This window comes from Oryctolagus cuniculus, chromosome 7, assembly GCF_051225735.1.
Source record: "Oryctolagus cuniculus isolate XC-2025 breed Fujian yellow rabbit chromosome 7, ASM5122573v1, whole genome shotgun sequence".
Lineage (NCBI taxonomy): Eukaryota > Metazoa > Chordata > Mammalia > Lagomorpha > Leporidae > Oryctolagus > Oryctolagus cuniculus.
This window is the reverse complement of record NC_142873.1, coordinates 16,634,056-16,639,466: the sequence shown is the minus strand read 5'-3', so window position 1 is coordinate 16,639,466 and position 5,411 is coordinate 16,634,056. Positions and strand designations below refer to the sequence as shown.

General features: G+C 53.9%; 1 pseudogene across 1 annotated transcript; it reads right to left on the bottom strand.

The window, feature by feature from the left end:
- Window positions 1–475: 475 nt before the first annotated feature.
- On the bottom strand, window positions 476–2,396 carry LOC127485669 (suppressor of cytokine signaling 2 pseudogene; annotated as a pseudogene). Its single transcript, XR_016236986.1, has one exon. The product of XR_016236986.1 is annotated as a suppressor of cytokine signaling 2 pseudogene (transcript).
- Window positions 2,397–5,411: the final 3,015 nt, after the last annotated feature.

The following is a 5,411-nucleotide window of genomic DNA, read 5'->3' as shown; positions in this document are numbered from 1 at the left end:
TCACAATTCATTTTTCTGGGACCTCAAAAAGGGAATTAAAGGAGGTGATTACTCACTAATAATTATTAAGAGAAGGTAGATATGATAAAGGGAACATTAAACTAGAAATGGGGGTAGATTTAAGATGATGGGGGAAAATGGGACAAAAATTGGAATACTACTGCAAAAATGTAATTGATTAAGTGCTTGTGCTTATGGCTTTTAAGCAATGAAGCACTTTCTGGAGCACACTGGATGCCTTTTTCTTTCTCTCCTTCTTTTACTGCTTACTCAATTATCTTATCCTACTACCCAGTATCTCTCTTTTGGAATCCATATGAGCAAGTGCGGTTTTATAAGACTATCCTTCTCCTCTTGCTTTAGTTCGTACAAATGCCTACATCTGCATTTATTCATTTTATTATGTTATTACTTACTGTAGAGTATTTCTTAATTAATTTATTTTTTGGTTTTTTTTTTATTCAATACATTCTAATCAAAGAGTAACAGCAGTAAATAAACACTTTGAAAAACAGGCAGGTATCCCCCTATCTCTGGAAGAAAATTAAGTCCGAGTATTTATTCTACATGGTAGAAGGGAGACAACTGCTGATGTCCATAGTTAGACAATTCAGAACAGCTTGGAAATTTCTAAAGCCATTTCCAAAAAAACTCAATGGCAATGGCTTGGGACACAGCTACCTCAAGGGATACACTGTCTATGTCGGTTTTCATGAACAAGGATTGAGTTGCACCTGTTTAAGCATGACATTCTTGTCTTCAGCCTTAAAGGAAAAGAGAAAAGTCTTTTCCATTTGCACCAGTTTGAAATAGTTCTTAAATAAGGCTCCCTTAACGGATTACTACAGTACTCCTTCAACGGAGAGAGTTCGTACGTGTAGTAAAAAGACAAATACAGGATTTCATGGTCTTTTTTTTTTTTTTTTTTTTTTGGCTGATAGGTAATTGCATAAAATGAGGGGTACATACTCACAAGCACAATCTGTTTAACGAAACTCTTAAGTACATCAGAAAGCAAAACAGAAACGTCCTGAAACCAGCTCAGACCACCAGGCCTTTTCTACAGAACGTCTCAGCCTGCGTCAGCTTGGTTCCTCCCACCTCTTCAGGACCCTGCGTGTAGCTCCTTCCTCTGCTTTTGGAGCACGGCCCCCAGGCCTAACCCCAGGGGACCTCAGAGAGGCCAGGCACTCTGGCCCAGTGCTCCTTCGGCCTTCGCTTGGGACATTTTATCCTTAGTTCAAAAGGATCAATTGGCCTTGGTCAGCCTTAGGAAGGGAAGTATCACTCAGGTGAATGTAGCTGAGGGGAAAGTGCAAATACCTAGCTACCTCTTCACGCCTTTTTTTTTTTTTTCCTTTAATTAGATTGACTTCAGCGGTTCTTACAAAGAATCCCGCGTGGTTATCCAGAGCAGTTCACTCAAGTTTTGGTTCTCTTTTACATAGCTGCATTCGGAGATACTCTACATGAGGCATGTTTAGAAAAAGAGAAACACTTATACCTGGAATTTATATTCTTCCAAGTAATCTTTTAGTCTGGTGGGTAAAGGCAGTCCCCAGATGGTGCCGGTGCACTTGTTAATGGCCAGTCGACAGAGGTGTTGCAGGGGTGGCGCCGATGTGTAGAGCGGTTTGGTCAGATACAGGTGAACTGTGCCGTTCCGGGGGGCTTCCGGGCCCGTCCGCTTATCCTTGCACATCTGAACATAGTAGTCGATCAGATGCACCACACTGTCAAACTGTTTAAGCTTGGACTTGACACATATGATGGAGTTCAACCTGAACTTCCCATCTTGGTATTCGATCCGGAGGTTGGTGGGCCCAGCTGACGTTTTAACAGATATGGTTAGTAGGTAGTCTGAGTGCGAACTGTCTCGAATCAAGAAAGTTCCCTCGGGTGCCTCTTTTAATTTCTCTTTGGCTTCATTAACAGTCATACTGCCCCAGTACCATCCTGGGGTTTTTGCCTGTTTGGCTGAGCTCGCGCAGAGCCTTCGCCAGACGCGCCGCCTCTGGGGACGGCTCCTCCGGCGGCCCCGTGGTGCCCCACTGGCTCCGCGTCCCTTCCGCGCCATTCCCGGAGGGCTCGAGGCACCGCAGGGTCATGGGAGGAGGGTCACCGCTGCAAAGACAGGTGGCCGCCCGAGCTGGGGTCCGAGAGGGCTTCGCGTCCTTCCTGGGAGTCAGTGGGAGCCCCCAGACGAGTCCCTGCTGGGGGTCCGAAGCGGTGACAAAAGAGGAGGAGGTGGCGCACTGCTGGTTCCGTGTCGCCAGGTTCCAGCGGACAGATGCCACAGTCGCCCACAGACGAGCTCAGCCACAGAGAGTCTGCCGTGGGCGCTAGGAATCCTGAGGCTGTGCGCCCGGGGCCCCGGCGCAAACCGTCCCCGGCCCGCGCAGCGCCGCCGGCTGCGGGCGAGGAGGCTCATGCTTCAGGGGAAGGAAAGCCCAAGGCCCGCGAGCGGCGGTGGTGGCGAGACTTCAATTTATTTTTTTATTTTTGACATGCAGAGTGGACAGTGAGAGAGAGAGAGAAAGGTCTTCCTTTGCCGTTGGTTCACCCTCCAATGGCCACTCCGGCTAGTGCGCTGCGGCTGGTGCACCAAGCTGATCCGAAGCCAGGAGCCAGGTACTTATCCTGGTCTCCCATGGGGTGCAGGGCCCAAGCACCTGGGCCATCCTCCACTGCACTCCCTGGCCACAGCAGAGAGCTGGCCTGGAAGAGGGGCAACCGGGACAGAATCCGATGCCCTGACCAGGACTAGAACCCAGGGTGCCGGCGCCACAGGCAGAGGATTAGCCTATTGAGCTGTGGCATCAGCCTTCTTAGTTTAATTCTACTAGATTACAACTAGATAACAATAACAAAGACTACCATTTTATTTTATTTTATTTTATTTTTTCCCAGAGTGAGAGACTTTATTAGAGGCACAGCTACGGGGCTGTCTCAGAGCAGTGCTGGCTTCAGCCAGGGGACAGGGTCTGGGGCTGGAGGTTCCTGGGAAAGGCCACAAGCACGCTTCCTTGAAGGCAGGCATCCTTATAAGCCCTGTTATTCCAGCCTTTTGTTTAATAAGGGGTGCAGAGTTTCTGCTCCGGCTACTTCCTGCTGGGGGGCTCAAGGGGAGGGGTGGGCTGGTGGTGGTGGTGGGGGTGCTGACGGGAGGGGTGGGCTGGTGGGGCAGGGCGCAGACAGGAGGGGTGGGCCGGAGCAGTCATCAGCAGCGGCCGGGGATCCTCTGATGGTCCCAGAGAGGTCCTGCGGGCAGCGGGTCTGGCAGGGAACAAGAAGAGTTACACGGGTGGGTATCACCGGTCCCATGCTCAGAAGGAGCTGCGAGCCCATCCTGCCTCTGCCGCCCCTCTGAGCCACTCATTCCCCAAGCTGTTGGGCCATATTCCAACTCCAGTAGCACGGATGTTCCCCTGGGGGGGTGGGGGGAAGACGCCTCATGGCACCTTTGCGGGCCATCTAGACCCGCGGTCAGTGGCTGGCTCTGGCCATGGCCTGGCGGGTGGCAGGCCTGGGGGAGGCGGCCCGCGGGTGCTGCCTCATCACGTCTCAGCCCGCACTCTTCAAGATCTGCTTCACCTTGCGAAGCTCTCGCTGTCTGCTGGCGTCCTGGTGCCCTCCGCCGTCAGAGTAGCCACAGTGAGTGGCGGGCGTCAGGCAAGCCACCGTGCCGCGCCGAGCGCCACGCACCCCTGCGGGGACCTGTGTGTGGCCAGGATCTTGACCTCGATGGCCCGCTGGCCCGCGAAGGAGCAGCGCTTTGGGGGCTTTCTGGTGTCGCAGCAGGCGGCAGGAAGGTAGGTGTAGCGGGAGGTGCAGGAGCGCGGAGGCAGGCTGTTGGGGCAGAGAGAGGAAGCAAGCCTGTGAGAAAGAGGAGGAGGCGGCAGTGAGCCAGGCTCCACATCGTGCGAGGATCGCGGCTGGCCAGCAGAGGGCGCCACTGGCGGAGACCTCTCGGGCCGGGAGAGCTGAACACAGGGGCAGTGGGGATGTCAACTCTGCTGCCAGGTGAGGATCCGTGCAGGTGAGGGTTCCAGGGCCTGTGGGCGAGAATTTCTTAGGAGTACCCAGTCCCCTGGCCTGATGCCGTGGGTACGGGGCCCCGAGGAAGGCCGTGGGAGGCTCTGATCAGGGTGTTCTTGGAGCAAACTCAGAGGAAGGTGAAGAAAGGTAGGTGGCCCTGTGATGGATGGGGTGGGGGAGGGGTGAATTGTCCAAGAGGAAGGGGTGACCTTTCGGAAATTCCAAGGGGCTGAGGGAGGATGGGGCGCGCGGGGCAGCCCTGGTGCCGGGGGCAGGGCTGGAGGAAGCAGCTGGGGCCAGGTGGGTGAAGCTCTGAACCCAGTTTTGAGAGGTGCATCTTAATAAACCCACTGTCGCGCTCAACCCTGCCCGAGGAGTGGGGAGGACAGGGGCTGGGAGGTGCCGGGGGACTCCCAGGGACTGAAGGCAGCTGAGGACTCGGCCCGGTGTCCGAGTGCATGGAGGGTGGGAGACGCGATCTGGGCACGGTACCACTGAGGCTGCGTGGACGCGGGATCACTGGTTTCACCAGCCTGGGGAGGCGTCTGCCGCAGTAAGGAGGTATTGGATCCTTTTGTGCCCATGCTGTCCCGGGACCCTCGAAACTGAGGAGGGTGGAGGGGTGGAGGGGACGCAAGGCTGGGGGACTGGGAGAGGGTCCTGGCGAGAGTCTCCACAAGACAGTCAGGGACGGTGAGTCAGGGGGAGTGGAACCCATGGAGGGCTCGGGCTCCAGGTACAGGGTCAGGAAGAACGGGGGAGCCAACCCCAGCGCTGAGTGGAGCAGAGACTGCTATGGAGCGCAGGGTACAAGGGCTGGTTTTCGGCGGAGCTGAGACCGGAACGGGTTGAGTGAAATGCAGGAGTAAGCTGTCTGGCCTGACTAAGCAGACAAGCGGGCGGTCTCCTAGTGTCCCCCCCAACACACACCCGGGCACGGGCAGAGACAGGCGGGCGGCCTCATAGTGTCCCCCCACATACACCCGGGGCACAGGCAGAGTCAGGCAGGCAACCTCCTAGTGAAAGACTACCGTTTTAGACAACCTGGTCATTGTGGAGGTCTGGAGGGTCACATGTATTGCTATGTACCACCAGCTGACTCTTAAAACAATTAGCAAGAAGATCTGAGGTTTGTATCAAATATTCAATGGATGATTTTGCTGCAATATACAGATGTGGTCATGCTGTTTCTATGGGGGTCTTTTATTCAGAATAGTGAGACCCTAGCCAGCTGAGATTCCCAGTCTTAATGGGCCATTTTGAAATGGTCCCCACATTAAGAACTACATAAAAACACATTTTTCTTCACACCCATGAAATTAGGAAATCAAGGTTGCAAGATTTATTGCTAACAATATACAAAGCTTCTATTA